General features: G+C 43.1%; 1 long non-coding RNA gene across 1 annotated transcript in view; it reads left to right on the top strand.

Moving 5' to 3' along the window:
* The window catches only part of LOC120762179 (uncharacterized), a 61,590-nt gene extending 41,841 nt beyond the window's left edge, over window positions 1–19,749 (top strand). Inside the window, exons 3-4 of the long non-coding RNA XR_005703857.2 lie at window positions 3,084–3,233; window positions 19,669–19,749. This is a non-coding gene — a long non-coding RNA (uncharacterized LOC120762179). The remainder of the gene's footprint in view (window positions 1–3,083; window positions 3,234–19,668) is intronic.
* The last annotated feature ends 2,530 nt before the right edge of the window (window positions 19,750–22,279 follow it).

The raw sequence follows: 22,279 nt of genomic DNA on the forward strand, positions 1-22,279 counted from the left end.
GGGCTGCTCAGCTTTTACACAAACCCTTCATGTTTTAACACAGGTGGGGTCCCTTTGCTCAGGGGGCTTGTCCCACGGAGCTGCTTGCTCCACTTGTGCACCCTGTGCCACTTGTGTCCCCTGTTGCTCCATCTTCTGCCTTTTCCCTTTTTGGAAAGGGCTCCTCAGCCAAGCAGGACCAGGCTGGTTTCTAGAGTTTGGCTCACCAAGGGCCTGGAAGCACGGCCAGGTCCCTGTCCCCTGCCTGCCAGTAAAACAGAAGCCAGGGAAGCTCTTTGTGCTCTGTGTGGGAATTGAATCTGGAGTTGTTTTTTTTGCTGTTGATGAACTGAATCAAATTAAAAACTGCTGCTTGACTGTCCCAGCTCTTGGGTGGGTCCATTATTCCAAAAATAGTGTAGAGGAATAATCCACAAAAATAGGGCAAAGCATTAATAGGACAGAAATTAGGTCAAGGTTCGTTCGCTGCTGATCATCTTTGCAAAGTTTCATCTTTCTTTTCTGCTTTAAGCTCAAAGTTTTAGACTTTTTTTTCTCTTTGGCGCTGTCAGCTACAAGTGCAATCACACCTTTTAGCTGTCTAGCTGGAAGCACTTATGTTTAGCGTAAAAGACCTAGGCAATTTACAGCAAATAATAATAATGGAAATGTACTGTAAATGTTAGAGATTCTGAGCAGGCAACATGTTATAAAACTTTATGCGTTTTATACCTATTACACACGCACAGCTCTCCTCAGATGGAATGACAAGGCCTAGTTAACATTATTTCTTACATCTTCTTTGTCATGAATGCCTTTTTTCACATCCCAGCACGCTGTAGTTCATCCAGTGCCACGTGGGAAACACGCACACCTTTACACAAGGAGATTTCTGTAGGTTCTGTGAAGGTTTCCATAGGTTTTTCTGTAGGTTCTGTAAAGGTTTCCATAGGTTTTCCAAAGGTTCTTATTCCAAAAGGCTCCTGATTGCCTTGCAGAAGAGCAGTTTGGTGTGTCAGCTTACAGAAGTGTTGGGGAAGAGATGGTTCCCAACAAAGCCTTGAGGATTTACACAAGTGTTTTAAGTTGTGCCACGCAGAAAGGCTGAAATTTCTTAACTGTATTAGTAAAACCACATTAAAACAATATAGATTTAAAGTTGTTAGTGTATTTTTGTTTGGAGGTGATGGCTGTTGCTTTTTTCTGAAACATTAGGTCAAATATATGAATATTTGAAGTTTCCTGTCTTTGTGCCAAGTTCCTGCCTCGTGCAAGGACCAAAGGAGGTCTGTGCAAAGTCAGTCTCTCACGCCTGCAGCCTGTACACAGCGTGCTTTCTCTCGGGAGAGGCTTCAGCTCACATTTGTTGCTCTAGCTTCTGCTAAAAATTTAAAGTTTGGAACAAAATCCATCATCCAGTCCTTGCTGCTGAGCATGATGGAAATCCCTTCCCTCCGCTAATGACGTGTGAAATTTGGAGTGCACAGCTCCATGTGATGCTCTGTGGTGGCTGCATGGGAAGAGCAGCCTGGAAAGGTCCCACGGATGCTGCTCCTCAAGCACACTGTCCTGTGAGATAGGTGGTTGGAGTGCTAGGGATTGGACTAGAGTTACCTGCAGATCTGAAGAATGTTTATACAATTTAGAACATAATTATATATATTACAATAATACATACTATATAATATATAAAATATAATATATATATTATATAAGCTTTTATGATATTGTTTATTGTGGTGTGGTATTTCTGTTTCTCATGTTTTCAGGTAAAATATCTGGTATTTCTTGTGCCAGGCAGGCCCAGGTGTCCCTTTTTCTGGTGTCCCCCTTTTTTCTGGTGTCCCAGCTGTGCTGACTACGCTTGGCCTTTGTGAACCCAGGCTGAGCAGAAGCACAGTGTGGAACTGAGTTTATGGAAAAGCTGATAGAGGAGAATGTCCAGAGAAAACTCATTTCCCGCTTCCCTCTGCCCATTCCCCAGCAGACATCAGGAGCTGGTTGTTACAGTAGAAGGGCATTTTCTATAAAGAAAACTTTATAGAATGGCTGGGCTGTTTAAGCAACACAACTCATTTCTATCCTATTCAGGTATCTAAGTGTGTTTGCCCTCTTTCTTGAAGGTTTTTCTTTTTTTTGTCTATGAAGAAAAACTATTGCATTACTATCCCTGAATTCTTTTACGTTCTAATGTACATAAATTCCCCTGTAGGTGATTTACTAATTAAAATAAAGCTTGTAATTGGTAATTTATTTGATCAAGCCCCCTTTTTCGCCAATTCACCATAAATAAATCCTTTGTTTTCCAAAATTATTCACCCTATGAGTCAAGATGAATAATTCTCCGTGTGTTCTTCGGTCATAAGCAGTTATAAGCAAATCCCATTGAAAATTAGAAGATTTATTTCTTTTGATTTAATGGACAAATCCCATAATATTTTGTTGCTGGTCTTAGACTTCATCTGGTTGTGGGGTTACACTTCCACATGTCATTGTTTGTTCAGATTTTACTAGAATTTTCAAGGGTATCGAGGAGAAGGAAAAAAACCATTCACGTGACTCTGCTGAACCTTTGAGCAGCCAAGCAGTTAAGCATTAAAATGCCTCCAACAAGGCAGACAAACGATAAAAATCCCTTCCTAGTAACTACTGAAGATGGGAAATATTATGTGGGAAGGGGCAGGAAGTGTTTCAAAGGGCACTTGATACTAAAGGGTCTGCGAGCGTTGGCGGTAAGTGATTTATCGATCTGCTCGGCGCAGCATGCGAGACTCTGCTGATTTATACCGAGCGTGCACAAGAACCATGGCATTGCAAACTGCAAACCAATCTTTAAAATTAGTTACTGTCCAGTAGGCTTTGGAAGGATGCACCTGTCCTGCTGCCACCCAGTTCGGTGATGGGTTGAAGATGGAAGCTGATGTGAGTGGATCAAAGCTCAGTATATTAGGTCAGGGGATTTTAACATAGATTTATGAACCAAGATTCTGTGTTCTCTTACGAAAGAAAAATTGAAGTACTCCAAGAATTTTCCTTTTCAATATCTGTAACTTTATTGGACTTTTCTAATGGTATTTCTCTCTCTCTCTCTCTGCTTTTCCTAGGTTATCCAAACTCCTCTTTTCTTTTTGCCTCTGGAAGTCTGTATCTTAGTGGTCTCTTCACCAGTCTCCAGGCATGTGTGTTAGTCTCCATTGCAAGAACCTGCTTTTTGCTTCCTGATGTTTTATTTTCAGTCTGAATTGATAACCCAGGTGAGCATTACCATATATTTATCTAGTTTTTCAGTCAAATTCTATCTTACTTGTATTGAGTACATATGATAAGTTACCTGAGCTTCTATCACTTGTTAGGGATGGGGAATTGAGACCTCTGCAGAGCTGGTTCTGCAAGACATAAAGACTTTCAACTTTAGAAGAAAGTCTGCTGCTCTGGAAGTGATTTCTTGGACAAAGAAGTGCCTTTTGGCAGATTTCTGATCTTTAGAAGCAAAACTCCCGTGACACAAAAGGATAGCTTGTGGCATGCGTGTTTCTTAAAAGAAGACCAAGACCTGGGGTGTTTCTATTTCTCCAACATAAAAGCTTTTACCTGTCAATACTTGATGATCTGAAAATCCTTGGAGCCCTCACCAGGAGCCTGGACTGCTCTGGAAAGCTCGTGGCACTCCCAGGTGTCCACACCGTGCTTGAGGAGCAGCAGAGCTGCTCACCCTGAGCTGTTCGTGGGCAGCAGCACAGCCAAGGGCAGGGAGAAGTTGTGTTTATTGTTATTTGCATTTGCACAGTGCCCAGAAGCCCAGGCTGGGGCTGTGCAGGAAAGGAGCGAGCTCTGCTCTGCACTGACGCTGAACTGGTGAGACAGAAGTGGTGGCTGAAGGCGCAGGACAAGAAGCAGAGTGGTGGCAGCAGGTTGGCATGCTAGTTCCTGGAGAAAAGGAGACTCAGGGGTGACCTTAGCACTCTACAGCTCCCTGAAAGGTGCCTGTGCTCAGCTGGGCTCTTTCTCCAGACAGCACTGACAGAGTGAGAGCACACAGCCTCAAGGTGCACCAAGGAAATACAGGCTGGATATTAGGAAAAAGCTTTCACAGAAAGAGTGATAAAGTATTGGAATGATCTGCCTGGGGAGGTGGTGCAGTCACCATCCCTGGGTGTGGCACTGGGTGCCAGGGTTTAGTTGAGGTGTTGGGGCTGGGTTGGACTCGATGATCTCTGAGGTCTCTTCCAGCCCGGTGATTCTGTCAATTCTGTGATTTCCTGGTGTCCAGCTCTCCAAGTTTGGCCCTTCCTTGGCTGTATCTGCAAGGAAATCCTTGTGCAGAGAGTTGAGGGCTGTGAGCAACTTTGGAGGTGTTCAAAGTGCGTTGTTTCCCACAACGAAGGATGCAGAGGCAGAGAGGATGAAGCTGCTTTTGTGTTTTTGTAGGGAGCGGATGCTGAAGGTGGAAGTCACTGCCTGAGGATAAGTGACAGCCTGTTGCTCAGCGCAGAATGAGGGAGGACAAGGCTGGGACAGGCAAGGGGAAGCTTGGAAAATGGAGATGCTTTTTGTTTGATGGAACATAAAAGGAGGACAAAATGATGGCAAAGATGACAGAGAGGACAGCTGATGTGGTCAAAGTGACAGAGTGCTAAAATAATCTTCTCAAAAATATTGCAAATGGATGTGAGCTGGGACAGAATTGTGTTTGTCAAATCCCAGGAAAAATACTCCATGTTGTTTTAATAAAGAGAAAAGATGTTTGGAGCCCAGAGAGAGCTTTTCCAGTGTGATCTGATAAGAAAAGCCACATCTGAATTTGTTACGTAGAGAGCACCTGCAGGATTTAAACTGGATTTGGGGACAGAGAAAAGGATGGGAGACGCAGGTTATCCCAGATTATGGATTGCAACAAGTTGGCAATGACTGAGGAAAGAAGAAAAAAAAATATTTGAGCAGTCTTGCTGTGTTAAGCTAAAACTAATGAGTAGATATCTCTGAAAAGATTTTAATTCAGACAGGATACGTTGGAGCAGAGAGATACTTTTGTGTGTTGCTAGGATAAAAATATAAATTGAATTTATGTTTTTAAATCAGGCCTGGGCAGGAAGTTGACAGCTCCCCTCTCGCAGGAGAGGGAGGAAAAGGCATTTGGGTTTTGCTGGTGGAAAAATTGAGCTGGGTAATATGCCAGAGTCCAGATCATTTGTGGCAGGTCACCAGGTCTGCAGTGGTTTCATGTGACTCCCATGATTTGGAGAATTACAAGTACAGAGCAGCTGTGGATTCCTTTGTGCTTTTACAGCTGCTGAAGGTAGTTAGCTGCTCTGTTGCTGCCTTGCTGGGTAGAGATGCTGGCTGTAGAAGCAATTTGAAGTCCTGTTCTATCCTTGGGGAGAGGAGGTGGTTCACGTGGCAATGTATTTTTCTCTCTGCATCAAGTTTTCATCAGGCTGTTGAATATATTTTCTGAGCCCAGTGTGTATGTTATTTCCTCTTTGGCTTTGTATATATAATTTTAATTTGTGTCGTAGACTCAGACCGTTATCCTTTGTTTTCCAGCATTTTAATGAGAAACAGGAGGGCAGAGGAAACCAGAATATTTTTGGTCTAGTGCCTTCAATTTAGTATTCTGTGTGCTCTTCATTAGCTGGAGCTGTTAACAAAGTGGGGGTCTCGTTGGTTTGTTTTCAATACAGTGTGAATCCTGAGAAGTGCATGTAAAATGCACCAGGTAAAATGCACGGTGCTGGCTTCTGGGCTGGAAAATTCCTGCTGCCTCCACTGGAAGCACTGTGCTGGGCTGTGTGAGCTGGAGCCAAGCCCACCCTGGTGCAGGAGCTGATCCCAGCTGGGATCACTGGGAGTGCCAGGCAGATTGCCAGAGCAGTGCCAGGATGGATTGCAGCAGGCACAGAGTGTCCTGGTGAGCTGAGGGAAGGGGCTGCTCTGCAGGGCACATTATAGTACATTAATTATATTAATTATATCAATTATATTACATGATATTAATTATATTACAATATATTGCTTATATTGCAATGTATTCTATTATATTACATTACATTATACTGTATTGTACTGTATTTATATAAACTGCAGCAACCCAGCTGTGGCTGCCTGTGGAAACATGGGGCAGATGAGGACCAGGCTGAAAGGATGTTAATAATGAGGCTCTGTGCTTTGTTTGTAGAAGAGTATAGAAAGTTCCTGAGGAGTAAGAAATAGGAAGCAAGCAGCCATTGTTAGATATCAGGTGCATGTGTAGCTTTAATGGCTGGTTTATGCAGATGTCTGTGAGCTCTTAATGATTCACTGTTGGGTAGGAAACTTCTAAAAGGCCTTTGGAACACAGAGAATTCTGCCTGCTGCTGGCACCTTCCGATTGTCTCACCTGCACTAAGGCTGATGCTGCAATAAAAGCTGCAGGAACGTCTCCCTGCAGTCCCAACCCGTTATTTGGGAACCAGATCCAAGAGTTAACATCCCTGTGGTACTGGAGCATCTGACACCCCGAGGGAGAAATGGGAATCTCCAGCTTTAGGGCACGGAGAACAAGGAACAGCACGAGTGCACGGCTCGCTCAGGCAGGAGAGAGTCTGCATCAAGACAGGGAACTAGGTCTGAGCCTAAGATCAGCTCACACTAAATGCCTGAAGCACTGGATTGTGGTTTCATTTTTAATGGCTTCTCAGTGGGAATGAATGAGAAGAAAATGGGGATGAAAACATAGAAATCACTGTTTGTGCCCTTATGCCACTGCGTTCCAAGTGTCTGTGTTATCCTTCCTTGCCTTAGCAATTTGCATAGTGCTTTATGGAGTAATTTTAGGGGCCTTTACCCTGCATTAGGCAGAATTAACATCCCATGGCACCCACACTGCTGGCTGTACCTCCTTAGGAGACACTTCTCTCTGGGGAGAAGGTTCTGTGCTGCACTAAACATTTCTAGGAGCACGTTCACTGCTGTTTATTAAAACGTGAGTGATAACAGACAGCATTACATTAGTGTGTGACAAAACAGCAGCAGCAGGGTTTTGGGAAGAAGCCAAAATCCATGCTGGAGTTACCAGAGCTTCTTTGCGTCTGGACAGAATGGGTGTAGAAATGACCAACCCCAAATTTCTTGCCACTCGCTTTGATGTTTTGTCATTCTTATATATCTCTCATGTAATCAGTCAGTGCATTTGCTCCTGTTGTGCGTAACGTTCAGATTAATAACAATAAAAAAGAGTTCCTTGCACAATTTTGTAGAGAAATATATATATATATATATATTTTACTTTCAGCTTCCACTGTCCAGGAGCCACCTATCTGTTTGGCATTAACATTTGCACACTGATCAGTTAAAAGGCTAAAATTAACAGGAATTGCTATGCTCCCAGTTATCTGCTCCCTGTGAAAAAGACAAATACAGTCTCCCAATGTTTTATTCGAATCACTGGGAATGAAACATTGCTCTGAAGGAAAAGTCCACTCATCAGCATTTTTCCTGACCAGCTCCTCTTTGCAGATAGGCTAATGCTTTCAGAGTTCTTATTAAGCTTATTTATGAACTTCCATTTTCTCTGCATGAATTAGAAAAACAGATAAAGGAAAAGAAATCCTAATTTAAAGTATAATTTATGATAAATTTTTGGCACTGCAAAGGTTGATCATGGAAAAAAAAAATAAGTATTGGAACTTCATTTCATACTTAGGATGTCTGCTGTGACAACGGAGTTCAACTGCAGGACTTCCTTTCCTTCTGAAAATACTAATTGGATTTTCAACAGGACGTTCATGAGTAAAAGATGGTGCTACACAGTGAGACTTTTTTTTTTTTCTTTAAGTAGTTCTGTTTAATGAAATGTATAAAAATCTTATATTGTTCTGTCAAAACAGAAGTAATGTGCTTACTCTTGTTTCCTGCTGTGATCAACCAATCTGGTAATTTAAATCTAAATGTGCCATAATCTTGAACACTGGGAGGATTAGAAAAAATGATAGAGAACACACCCACGTCTCCATTTAATAGATGGCCTTTTGAGCTCATTTCCAATTTAGTGCTGTCCTTCCTTGCTGAAAACAAAAACATATTTCCTGAAAATAATATCAAAACAGCAAAAGTGCATCAATTAAGCCACAAGATTCAACAGGGCATCTTTTAATGGGCCATTAAGCCCGGGGTGTATTGTGAAATACCAAAGTAAAGGGCAGATTACTTAAAGTGCCCGCAGAATATATTAATGATTCATTAAAACATGCCATGTAAACAAATGGTCATATCAGAACTAAGTGGCCTGATTATGCAATCATTTTTAGCGGTCTGTTAAAGGAGGAGATCTACAAACAGCAAGTCAGGATTGGATCCAGCCTGTTTAAACGAAGACTAAAGTTATTTTTAATACCTGAAATATGTAATATCTACAATTTTCCAAGTAATATCCCAGCATGATTGATTGATTCCAAAGAAGGGGGAGGTGTCTGGAAAAAGAGAGTTCCAAAGTACAACCTGTCATTGAGGGTGCTGCTGCCTGGACTTTGGAAAGACACTGCTGGTGAATGTTGGTGCTGGTGGGTGAGGTGGCTTTTTGCCTGCCCACCTCTGACATGTAAGAACCCAAAGAAAAGGGGCTGTGTGCGCTCAGTTTCCTTTTGCAGAACTAGAACTTGACCAGTGCATCTTTATTAAAGCATAGCTCCTTTCTCAGTTGGTGTTTGCTTTTGTGCAGCTGGTTTTCCTCCATGTGGTTTTTTTTTTCCTATTAGGGATGAGAAGTTATTGCTAAGAAGTTAATTGTATTTTTTTTTCCAGATAGTTCTTCCATTTCCCCATAAAACCTGCATTTACAGCCTTTCTCCCAAGTACTTTGCACCTCCAGAGTTCTCTACTGGTCCTTTTATATATATATATATATATATTTTTTTTTTGTCCTGCATTTCTGCAGCTCCTTCCCTTTTAGAGAACCGTGTTCCTTAGGCTTTTGCCTTGCCCTTCTTGCTGAATTCAGTAGCAAAACTGCCAGAAATCCCTCTTAGAGCCGTGCTGACCCTGCCCTGCTCCCTGGGACACGGCTCACTCTCCACTTTTAAGGGCTGTGAGCTACTTGCAGACTTCCCTGCTCTTCCTTGACCTGCTGCAGCGTGTTAAAGGTTGTGTACAGTGTATAAAATAAAGTCTCACCTGCAGAGTAATCCAAGTCATTATTATCTCACCCCGGTGCTCTGCAGGGTCAGCCAGAGCTGTTTGTCAGAGCGTGAGGATGATCCTGGAGCGCTCTGTTACCTCTAGAGACGGGTGGAGGATAAACCCTGCGGCAGCAGCAGCGCTTCCCTTCCAGCACAGAGCCCGTAATAATTCCACAGACAGCTTGTTTCAGCTTGATCGCCAAATCTGGGGGGTTCTGGGTTGCTGGGTGGGGTTTTTGGGATGGAAAATGCTCTGTTGGCCCGGGCTCGAGTAGCTGAGTGTTCTCCAGTGCCATTAATTCCCACAACCTTTGCAAATTTAGGTGACTGAAGTTTTGTGACCACCTTGCTTGTTGGCCTTACTGGTCCTTTAGGAAGCTGTTTCCTCACTCCAGCAGGAAATACTTGGCAGTGGTGAAACATAAAGTTTTCTTCAGGAGAGACTCAGAAGAGTGGAATTTGGAGGGTAGCTCTAGGATCAGTCTGGTTTTGTGTTCTTGACAAGGTGGTGATAACTTTCAGGTCTGCAAAGTTTTCTTATGGGTCTGAACCAGAAATGTCACCCAGCCTCTGTCTCTAATTTCTGTCTTCTGAAAGTGGTAAAACCCTGCTTCAGCCAGGTAATGGGCCAAAATAGACCAGCTGTGCCTTTTCCTTAACTTCTTAAAGAAGAATTAGCTCATTCCTGTTCTGCTTCATCGTTCCCTTTCCTCAGAAGCATGCTGCCCTCCTCTCCTCTGAGCCCAGAGCTGGAATATTTCCCTGCTGCCAGTGCTCCAGCCCCTGTATTTGACCAGGCATGTGAGATAACACCCCTGAGCCTCTCGGGCATGTGGCAGCTGCAGCAGGCCCTGATAAATCCCATTTTATACCTCCCACCACCACCACAAATGGATCTAACACAATGTCTGCTTCTAGCATTTATAAAAATTCTTCTTCAAACATAAGTTTTAGACAAGCCTTTCAGTGTTTGGTGTTTTTTTTAAGATTGATGGTGGGTATATAGGGGACATTGGTGGGTACTATTTTGTCATCTCAAATACGAACCTTTTTTACCTCCGTTGTTAGAACTCTTGGGAAACTATGGAAGTTTTAACAGTTTGATTTTTTTTTTTTCTTTTTTTTTTTTTTTTTCTGCTCCTCTAGTTTCCTAAGCCAGATAAGCCAGAGAAGCTTTTTGAATCTCAGGCAGCTGCTGGTGTTAAGAGTACTTCTTAATTGCATATTTTTGAGAGGTTATAACGGCCCAGTGATTTCCTAGATTTGCAGGCCAGAAGACATTACTGTGATCATCTACTCTGACCTCCTTCAGAGATGTAGGAATCACAGGGTGAAATCCCATTAAATGGATTAAATAGTAAGTGTAAAATGAAAAGGATAATAAAATCTAGTGTTCCCTCTCGATGCTGCTCCAGGACTTAAGGTGGTGAGGGAGTGCAATGCAGCTGTACCTGATTTCCATGTTCCTGTGCTGCAGGAAAGAAACATTTTCTCTCAGCATTGCCTTTTTCCCCCTCTCCTGAGAGTCTTCTGCTTTAATAAGGAAATGTGATCCTGCTGGATGTTGGGCTCTCCACGTGTCTGTAACAGCTCTGGTGTCTCCTCCTTGCCCTGCCAATATCCCGAGGGCTCCTCTGTGTGTGTGTGTGACATCTCTCAGCACAGTGATGGAGGGCACGTGTTTGATGTGCTCAGGGTCCATCTGGTACCTCTCTATTTTCTGCCAGCTTGTGCAGGTCTGAACACAAGCATCAGCATCAACCCCAGCATCCCCCACTGGAAACCTGGGGGTGTGTTACCCAAAATGGTACCGAAAATGTCATAATGAGTAAAAACGAGAGCAGTCCCGGAGGCAGCAGTCCTTGTCACCTGCCACAGGACAGGTTCTTGAGCTCCCTGACACTTTTCAGGTTCTGCTGACTCTGGGAAGGATCAGCTACGGTTCCTTTCCCCATTATCCTTGTTTCCTAGAGAGGGTGATGCACGGCAGCTGTTGAGGTGGTTGTTTTAAATAAAATAGCACCAGTCCTGTACCGCGGTAGTCGCACTAAGGAGGTAAAAGTGACTCCCAGACTGACACGGTCTGGCTTCCAGTAAAGCTGAAGTCAATACCAAGGCAACTTAAAGTGTAGTATTTGCTTTTCCTGCCATTGATTATGCATTTCCTCTGCCTTGCCGTGGGTGATTTATAGTCAGCAGCGTGAGGGTGTGGGTGATGATCCACTGTAATTCGGCAAGGAGCTCCTTCAGGAGCAACCTGACCATGCTGGGCTTTGTGTGCTCCTCTGAAATGAGCTTGGAGAAATCTGACTCCTGCTGTTGATCTGTGAATTCAGATCCAGAAACACCTTTCCAGCTGTTCCCAGTAGCACTGGAGGCCGCAGTCAGAAATGTAAATATTCCGTGTTTCTGTGCCCATTCTGGCGCACCCATGTGCAGTTTCCCCCAGCGCTGGCAGGCGCACATAACCCTGCCCACTGCTGCTCGTGGAGGAGAATTCCTGTCAAATCCTCGTCAGTCAGAAAGACTGTTGATCTCGTTCAGGTTCTCTGCAGGGCAGAAAAAGTCTTCAGAGCACAGGAAATTTCCCTGGTGTGTAAAAGGCATGCTGTGTCATTCGTTACTCAAATGAAGGCCAGTTTGTGCTTGAAGGAGTGGTGAAACTAAAGCAAAATATCGATTTATTTAATTCCCATACCTATTCTAATGAAGAGCAGAAATGTCTTGCTAAGAAACAAACTTTGGGTATTTCTAGTCTGGAAAACTTGGTGTCTGCAGTGTAGGGGAAAAAACAAAAAAGGAGCAGTGACTGTGGACAAAATGTTTGGTCAGCACAGTGTCGTGGCAGGTGGGTAAAGGAGAGTTTGGGTTTACCCCGGCTGGTGGAATTGGTGGCCTGATCTAGCAAATATTTGTGCTGCACTGGTTGATTTCCAGTGGCCACATCTCAAGTTTTTGTGCGCTTCACGAGCTGCTCGTAGTTGTCTGATGTAATAAATTTCCTTTAACATCACAGATACTGTGGAAATACACACCCAGAGATGCAAAATGTGCTGGAACTGAAAGAGGTTCACACTTGAATAAATGTTTTGAATAATGCAAAAGGGGTTATGAATTAACAGGCTGGAAGAGTAAACAAGATTTAGAGCTAAGTGCTGTCAGGGACTGTGTTAAAAAAATAGTCAAAGGCTAATTGCAAAGTAGTGGGTGAGGCAAGCCCATCAATTAGAGGGGATGGGGATGGAAAATGGAGAGGTCAGGAGTAAGGTGGCCAGGTAAAACAAGCAGTGAAGGAAATGAGAGGGGGGGAAAAAAAAGATTGTGGGTGTTTCTTGAGGTAGAAATATCACAAAAATACAGAGTAGTGTTTAAATTGTGGGTACAGTGAAAAGCATCTTACAGAGATTACAGAAGTATATAAAATGGCATATAGAGTAAGAGTTAAAAGATTAGATGGAGTAGGCAAGAAAGATGAAAGGTGAGAAATTGAAAACACCATCTGAAACAGAAAATTTATATCTGTTGTAATATTTAAGGAAGAATAGGGGAGAAAGTCAAAGCAGAAGATACTTGTGAATGAGTGAAAGAGCAAGAGAAAATAGGGGGAAAAAATTCTGTACTCTCCTGCAGAAACGCAAGGAAAGAAAATGATTCTGTGTTTTACAGGGGTTTAAGAGTCAGCACACAGGAAGGATAGGAATTTTCCTTCCATAGTCCTTGAACAGTTTGAAAAGCTTTGTGAAATCATTGTTCCTGAGATGCAAAGTGTAATACCAAAGATGCTCCTCATAACCAACCAGAACATAATTTCTTATGCATCTGTTTTCCAGCCTGGAACATAAATCACTGCTGTGTCATTTTTGTAGCCTCCATCACATTAGAAAAGTTTAAGTCTCAAGACAGCAGCTGCAAAACAATAGGGACTCTGCATTTTAACACATAGAAATATAAAAATAAATGTAACATATATTACACTGTACACTGCATTTTGTCTCGTAGCTAGCTACCTTTCTGATAATAGCTAGTTCAGCAGCACCATGTCTCCTGGAGGAGGGAGGTGAAAGCAAAGGAACAGGAAGACTCAAGATACTGAAGCTGTTGGCTTCGGGGTAGGCACTTACATGGAAAGCTTTTGAATTTAGAGTGCCCTGAAAGGTTTACAGGATTCAGTCTTTGAGAGTTCAAAACCAAAGTGGCTCTTCCAAATGAAAGGCCATGGTCACCTACAGTTTCTCAGTACATTTGAGATGTCCCAGATTTGGAGAAGGTAAAAATCCAAGTCAAGCATTTGTGTGTAATGAGAAGAACTTCAGCCACCATGTCTCCTGAAGAAAACCCACTCACTCAGTGACTTGTTACTGAGATGAGTGAGGGTTGGAGAATGGAGGAAGTATGTCCTGAAATCTAGAGTAGGAAAAATGAGGTCTTATGAGCCTGCAGTAGCTAAAACAGAGATGTCCAAGGCTCTTGGGAAACTTTCTTCTCTCTCCAGATGCCTTTGGGTCTCATCTCCAAGCGTTATACGTGACCTTGTCCTTGGGAGAAGGAGGATTATTCTCTGGGTTGTTCTGAGGGAGTATGGAATAGCTCTTGGGAGCTAACTCAGACAAAAATGGTTCAGAGTAGTAGAGCTGTGATTCTCACCTCCCAGTATCCAGCAATCCTATCTCAGATTCACCCTGCCTTTTGGGGTTTTTTCCCCACTTGTCTTGTGCCATTCCCCCCTGTGCTCTGGAGCATTCAGCCTGAATCTGGAGGAATGTGCAGGGTGATGTGTGGACTGTAAATGCAGTTTCCTCTGCTGACTTGGGGCCATTGGTAGTAAATGCTGTATCTGGAGCAGCAAGTTTTATGGAGAACATTATGCAGGCACACAGGAGCTGTTGTTGACTGTGCAAGTATCAAAGCCTATTGATTAGCTGCTACACGCGCCGTAATAAAACTATCATTATTAATTATGATAGAACAGTATATGTGTGTACAGGCAGCAAGCCACCTCTTTTATTTTTTTCTCAATTTATTGCTGAGGCACAGTAGATTGTGAGTCACCTTTGTGTATTGAAAGGAAAAAAAAAAAAGAACCTAACATTCCTGCATTGTTTCAGACTAAAGGGGGTGATGCCTTATTGTCTTCCCAGTTTCTACTGGAAGAAATTGGTATTTGTGAGCTGTTCCACACAGAAATAAATGGTTTTATAACCTCTGTAATATAGGAGAGCAGTAATCTGTTTTTCAATATTAGGTCAAGTTGTGCTCATCTAATCTTGTGCGTTCCTTTCTTGCAGTTTCTATGCTAAAAATTGTAAAAGGAAGCACTCTTATAAAAGATACATTTATTGAGTGAAGATTAGTTGTTTGTTGCTATTGACAGCACCAGGGATATGAAACATGTTCTTTAGAGCCATTGGTTAGAGCTACCCTTTTCTTTATGGCTACAGGTATAAAATGCAAAGTATCTACCAAAACGCTCTATTTTATACACTATGAAAAAAGACAATGTGTCTTTAATCTTGACCTTGTAGCACTTATTCTCTTTGTGGTGAACTATATATTGTTTCTGTTATAATAATCCTTTGAGCTCCAGCTGCTTTTTTTTCTCTGTATTGCTTAATTTAACTAAACACTGTATTGCGAATAAAAGAGCTATCAGTAAAATCTAAAATATTGGGGGCGGGGTGTGACAGGATTCTTTCAAAGTGGATAAACTCTAGTTCTCCTGTGTAAGGTATGTATAAGCCCTTCTTGTTCGTGTATCATATACAAGAGAGCTTCCAAATTAATTCTCCTGTCCTGTGTGTCCCCAAAGAGTGCCAAAGCAGCTGTTGTTATTTTAGAAGGAGATTAAGTCTTGGAGCTCTAGATTTAAGATCCTCTTCCTTCAATCTTCTGCTTGTTTTTCTCTTCCCTTCCTCTTTCCCCTCTCAAAAGTGGTAATGCTGGAAGTGCTTGTTATTTCAAATGAACAAATTTTGTCACGATGTGTGAGAGTACCAAAGAAGGGAGAAGCTGCAAAGGCTTTCTCCTTAATAAGGACATGGTGCAAAAGCACTGATATTGACACATATTCTTTAAGAGCACTAATTTCCTTTTGCATTTGGGAAAGGGCGTGTTGATAAATCTATTTTTTTACCTTGAAGTTGGGCCTGCCTGCCTTTTTCTCCTAACCCTATCTCACAGCAAGAAAAAACACTTAAACCACTGCACTGAGTTTGGCACACATGAAATTCGGTGAAGGTGAAACCACTGCATGAGCTGAGGTATTTATATTGCACACCCAGGTGGGAGTGATGGACACCTAGAGCTCATGGAATAAGGGAAAAAAAGGTGAATACATGGCATAATAGTAATTTGTGTTTTGGGGAGGAAGCTGTTTATCTTATTATTCTTTCATATATTAGTGCTGGAATAAAAAAACCCCAATACTGATGCAGTTGACAGGGTAGAAGGAGAATGTGCTGCTTGCGATGCCGAGGGTGTCTCTGAGAACTAGAATTTATTTTTAAGGGAGAAGAAAGCCTTTCCCCCCCTCATCTTAGGTCGATTGCAAGCCCCCAGTTCAATAGCTGTTTTACATTCCTTTCATCAGGTCCTTCCTTAGTAATTTTTCCTTAATTCTCAAACAGTCTTGATCTTTTCCATCTCCATTTTATGAGCAGCTCTGCTCTGCTCCTCTCTCCAGAGTCTTTTTTTGGGGGGTGTAGGTAAGGACTGTGAGGGGCACAGGAAGGAAAGGTGTTCTGGGGAGTAACTGGTGCCTCCCTAGGGACAGAGGATTGCTGTTCAAAGGTGCCCAGGGCAGAGTTGGGTCTTTGCAGAGGATCCTTCTGTTAGCATTACTTGTATGGGCAAAGGATTTTCCAAATTACTCCCTAAGAGAAGCGTTTTCTCAACAGAGAAAATGGATTTGTCTGTGTATTTGAGATATGTCCATAATACCATTAGTGTATATGCAGTTGTGTTCACTGCAGTTATACATTAGAAATCTGGCTCTCTATTGCAAGGTCAAGAGTTGGAGAACTGAGAAAATCTAAATTTGTAATTCTTTGTGCGACCTTAATTCTACGCAGGCTGGATTTCTTCCCACACTGAGCTCTTATCTTACTCAAAGCCCAAAGTGTTTGGAAGAGAGGGTCGGTTGGATGGTGGAATTTGAAAAGCATGTGATAATCCTGGAAGGGCAGAATAAAGCCTGTGTGGCAGCATAAATCTGCCAATTCTTAAGCTGAGGCGTGTGATTTGCAATCTAAACGTTTTAATGCTGTTTATGGGATGCCATTTCCTATTTATTTTGTTAAAGACAAAGAGCAGAACAAGCCTGAGTGATTGCAGAAGCTGTCCCATCGTCAGGGTCTGAGAGCCTTCCCTCCAGCAGCAAGAGCAGGCTGCAGCTGCCAGGCTCCAAAACTGGAGGAAAAGTAGCTTGTGCATGCTGAAGTGTCTCGTTTTTTGTGAGAAGGGATGTGTCCTAGGACGTGCAAGGGTGTCTGGGTGTTGTCCCTTGGCTGCTGCCACCAGAGTTGGGAAGGATGTTCAGTGTGGCACTTGCCTTGTCCCAAGAAAACAAATGTAAAATGGTGACCTCTGGAATTCTGGCATCTCTTGAAGAAGGGAACAGACTGGATGTCCTGGTTTTTTTCATCTCTGCATTTGGTTTTTGTTCACATATGTGTTGAGAAAATCCGGGATAACCTGTGGAGAGGATCTCGATTTTATTTTAGATGTTGTTGGGTTTTTCTTCCTCCTATAAAAGGGGTACATTGTCTCTGTTTCTTACATGTAGTCACATTTCCTTGGTGAAATTGAGAAAATACTTTCCCAGAATTCAAGGTATTTGTATTTACCTCTGTCCACAAACAAAATCCCACTTTTTGGATAACTTATTACTCAGGTTCCCATCAGGTCACTGCTAATTGTTATTAATGGAATATGTGTTACTCTCCCCAGCAGACCTGCCAAGCCAGAGAACAAAAGTGTGAGGAAGTAGAATGAATAATTGTGTTGCAATGCCTCATATAGATAAGGCAGTAATTGCAAGGTCGGGTGGGTGTATTGAGAGATGCTTAACTGGTTGTGCTGCAGTGAAAGCAGGGGCCTTTTACATATGTTTATGAATAATGTTTCTCATAAAGTCACCAGATTGATCGTCTACAAAGCCATCTTCTGAGCCAGAAATGATCAACACTCCTGGTAATGAAATATTAAAGATAAATTTGTGAATCCGTACTGGAAGTAAATTTCAAGCCCTTACAGCTTGCTGCTCAGACGTTCCTCGTGCCAGAAATGAGATACGTGAAAAAGTCTGATAAAAGAATATTCCGTCTCTTTTTCTGTTAACATATTTACCAATCTCTTTATAAGTGATGTGCCTTCTCTTAGGCCTAAATGCAAGAAAATAAGGCTTCAAATCACTGACAAAAGGTGAAGTTGAAAAATACATAGCGTGAGTTTTTCTGAGAGAATCAGTACGTAGTTATATATTTTTGTGTTATAAGAGGTACATGAATTAGATTTGTTGGTTTCCTAGCAACTAAGTGTCTCAGAATTTTAAAGTTGCAGATCAAACTTCTATCACCTGCTTAGAAGTGATACAGATGGCTGTGTATTAATAAAAAACATTTTCTGAAATAATTTTGACATAAGCCACTGAAGTATTTTGTAGTAATCTAAAAATAAGGTCTGGATTTCTAGATCAATACCAACCCTAGTCACAGGTTGGCAATAACTAACATCTTTCTCATGATATTTTATAAGATATTTATCAAATTCTATTAAATGTGTGCTTTGAGCCTCTTCAGGGGAAAAATAAGACCAGCTGTTAGGAGAAAGGAAGATGAAACTTCAGGAAAAAATAATACTTTCTTTTTTTTTTTTTTTAATACATCTGGTTGTGTATTTTAAACTCCAGTTTGTTTTCAGTCCTCTCTCGTGCTTTTTCACGCTTTGAAATTCAGACCCTAGTTTTTGGCTTTTTTTGCTAAAAATACTTTGCAGCTCTGGCACGCACAACTCCTGTGCAGCAGCTTCCTAATCAGCACGTTTAATATTCTGCTTAAATTCAGAATATTCTTCAGGATTTAAAGGCGGCCTCTGGCCACATCTCCTGTCAGTGACCAGTCACAAAACCTGGGAATTTTTGTTCAGGTGCCTCCCAGGCACGGGAGCTCAGCACTGTGCAGATCCTTCCGGATCCCTGCAGTGCCCCTGCTTCCTGTTTGCATCAAGAAAACTTTGTGGACGTTTCGGACATTATTGTAGATATTAATTTATTTCTGCCCGTGCAAAAATACAGCTGAGAATTTTCTTGACTTCTGGTCTATCTGAGAAACTCTAATTTTGCCCAGACAGTAAGGGTGGGGGTTTTTTGTGGGTTTTTTTTCCATGCAGAAGCTATTGCTGTGTTGCCCTTGAAACTTTTAACAAACTGGGTGCCGGGAAGTTGGCCTGAGAATGCAGCACTCCCTACACAGTAATGTGAACTATTAAGCAAATGGCACAGAGTAATGTTCTTTCACTGAGCAAAAATGCTCTCATTTAGGTAAAATTTCAGCCTGCTGTTGGCTGTTGCAAGCCAGAATGGCAAAGAGAAATAAAATGTAAAAGCAATATGAGTTTGAATCAAATTATGATAAGAGTCAGATGGTGCCATTACACAGATATCCCCACAGGCAGGCATTAGGAAAATTTGCCATAATGGTATGCTGAAATATCATTCTCTGGTGGGAAGGCCACCGAGATTCTAAAAATCAACATTTAACTCTTTCACAACCCTTGGAGAGGAGCAGGACGCTTAGCAGAGAGGAGCCCCAGGGAGGCAGCGCCGGGGCCGGGCTGGAGCTGCGAACCAAAGCGGACAATCTCCTGCAGAGGGTGGTTTGCTGCCTGGACGGGACGCGTGCAGCGCGGCTGTGCAGGTGTCCAGGAGGTACCCGGGGCACGCAGCAGAGCCCTTGCCAAGGGAAGGGAACCACCTCTGCCGCGGAGCTCCTGCTGGTGCCTCCAAGCCCACCCAGGGCAGTGCCATTTCCCTTGTCAGCATCCTGAGGAGGGTTTGCAGCCTGAACCGTGAAGATAAGCACCGCTTTGTACCGCAGGAAAACGTGCAGTTAAACGAGTGTGACTAATTAAAACGTTTTGAAGTAGGATATGCTTTCTCTGGGCTTTTTGCTGGAGTTTGATGTCGGGTTTAAGTGAGAGAATTTAGGCACATGAGCATTCCACATCTGCGTGTTCTACTTAGAGAAGGGATGTTTGGTCGAATTAGATGAATTTTCGGGGCTCGTGAAACTCTACAGATTTACACAAGGGAAAATACACCCTGTGCTGTCCTACAGGCACTTTGCAGGCAGGACAAGGACTTGAGCAAGCAATGAATTCTGAAGCACTGGTCATCAGGCAAATATTTGAGAGGTTTGACTTGTGAGCTGCTCCCTGAGCCATCAGCTGCCTTTGTGCCTCTGTTCCTGCCTTTGCCATCTGCCTTCTCCAAATACAGCCCATCCTCCCTGGGCCAAATACCATTTTTTGCTTCTGTTTGCAGCGTCTTGCACGATGAGACACCAGTCCTGGCTACGTCAGTGGTGTGAACGATATTTGAGAAGAGGCATAAGCTTGTGAGTGGCTGTCCAGAATTTATCAGAGGCTGGAGTGTTTCATGCTTCATGCTATTTCTTGCCTTCAGGCTGGGGTGCTTCACAGACTCACTGTGAGTGGTGAACCCAAACTCTGCCACCTTGGGAGCATTTTGTTTCTCTCCCTTGATTTGCTTGTTCCTTTATATAGAGATATAGATATATATATATATATAGATATAATTTTTTTTTTCTGGTAGTAGGCTAAATTATCTTTCCCAATTCTGTGTTGCTTGAAGAGCCACCTCACCTGGTGTTGCATGAGCAAAAGAGTCCATTGAGTTTTTATTTGTTAATGAGATGTGTCCAAGCATTTCAGAATAATTGGGATGAGAGGAGTTACAGCTGGCCCTGACACTGCTAGCTCTTCTCAGGCTCCCTGGGTCATCCCCCTCCCTGCATGACACGAGAATCCTGGACTCTTGGACACGACAAAATGCTCTTAATTGTAATTATGAAATGCCAGGAAGGGCTGAATTACTCACTACAAACCACCAGGCTAGAGAGGATGTGAAAAACACCCACAGGAGTGGCGTTCTGGTTTCTCTCCCTGCCCCACTGCACACCTTTCACACGTGGGATTCCCGTGGGTTTAATGCCTGTGTTTTGGGTTGAAGCATCCCATCGAGTGTGCCAGGCTCCCTCTGCCACATGAGAGAGAGAGAGAGGATTTCCACTAATCTCCAGTTTCTGATGTGGTAAAAGGACTCGGGGGATTTGCCTCTTTCCCACGCCCCAAACAGGTCCTTTTTGGAAATGCTCCTGTTCTGTTCACCTCCAGAAGTGTGGCTTTTAGGGAATTCTGTGGGGGAATTTGAAAGTGCCTAGTGGGGCTAGATCCCCACGAACAGCAGGAGGTGCAGCTGCCCTCATCTGTGTGGGTGACTCAGAAATTCCTGCCAAAGTCACCTTGAGAGCTGAGAATGGAATCCTCCCTTCAATCTCGGTGTGTTCTGACGTTCTGTTTGAGCTGTGTAACTATTACACCCGTGCCACTGCTGCCTGTACTCTCAAGAGTTTGTGAGAAGTAGTTAAGGAATAACATGTATTTCAGGGTGAAAGTTGTGGAAAAGCACCTGCCTGGGGCAGATTGTTCTATGGCATAACAGGGGGTCTACAGGAGAGTACCTGAGCAAAAGTTTTTTTGTGTCTTTGGACGCCTTAATTCACATCTTGCTCTACAGATAGATGTGTGAGCAACCCTCTATCTAACCAAGCCTGTGTTCCCTCCTGGCTAGAATAATTCATGCTAACTGCACAAAAAATATCCTTATTAGGTGGGCTAATGGCAGCAGAACGATGGAGACCTTCTTTGGAATACAGCCTCCATTAATAACGGTCTGGGCATTCGGTGGTGTCATGCTAAATGCCTCTCTTTTTTATGGGACGTCCATTCTGAAACACAAGGAAAGCGATTTCTTGTTGTATTTTTTTTCCCCGAGTATCTATCAAATTATGTTGAGTATTTGCAGAGCAATAACTCAGGATTGACTGGTGGAAATCTTATAATCCAGGAACGTGACCCAGCACAATATCATCCTAATTTCCTCTCTGAGGATTAATTCTGCTCTTTGCTTCCTCCATGACAGTGAATTGAGCATGTAGCAGACTGTGCAGAGTGAGCGCATCCTGATCCCCTGTAATCTTTGCAAACACTTCAAGTGACCTTTTTTGTTGAATGTCCTTTAAAAGCTTCTAGGATATTATCAAAAATAGCCCAAGAAGTTACTGACAGAGCGAGCAGGACTCCGTTCCTCCTCCAGCTTTGCTGCACAGATCACATCTTTGCCGTGGAAACTTTCATCTCTCTCAGTGACCCAGCTTGGTTTGGCCTCCTCTGGATTGAACACCTGTTTGTTTATTTTAAACCGAGCTCAAGTGGAATGAATGCTAAGCTGAAGGGAAAATCCCTGGCTGTGCAGGGAGGCAGCGTTTCTCCTCTCTCGCCCTCTGAGTGGGAAGCAGTGGAGCAGTGTTTCACCCGCACAGCCTGTGCTGCAGCCAGGGGCGGAGCAGGTGCACCCAGAGAGGGCTGGGGGTGACGCTGCAAGCTGCAGCCCTGACTGATGCTGTGCCACAAACGTGAGCCACACTCTGCTTCTCCTCGCTGCTCCTGCAGGAGACTCCTCTCTTTCCAACACGGGCACCTCCTTGGTGTTTCCACTCGTGTAAATGAACTTTATTTTTGTCGGATGAGACAGTAATTTCATTTTTGGCAAGGCAGGCCGTTTTCCAGAGGTGCTTCCTGCGTGTCAAACACGTTGGGTCCCTCTGGAGTACACGTGAGGCTCCTCCAGTGTGTGCAACAAGAACACCCGTGCTCAGAAAATACTTCCCCAAGTCCTTAAACACCTGTGGTTCTGCCTAACAAAGTGTGTGTGGCACATAGCTTTTATCCCAAAGTTAATGATGCTTTAAGGCAGCGTGTTAGGCCCGTGCTTTGGCTGGAACAGCTGCCATCAATTTCCCCTGTGCTGTTGGTTTGTGTGTTTGACAATCCATCCCTTTGTTTTCCTGCTC

The sequence above is a fragment of the Hirundo rustica genome, chromosome 21, assembly GCF_015227805.2.
Source record: "Hirundo rustica isolate bHirRus1 chromosome 21, bHirRus1.pri.v3, whole genome shotgun sequence".
NCBI classification, from domain to species: Eukaryota; Metazoa; Chordata; class Aves; order Passeriformes; family Hirundinidae; genus Hirundo; species Hirundo rustica.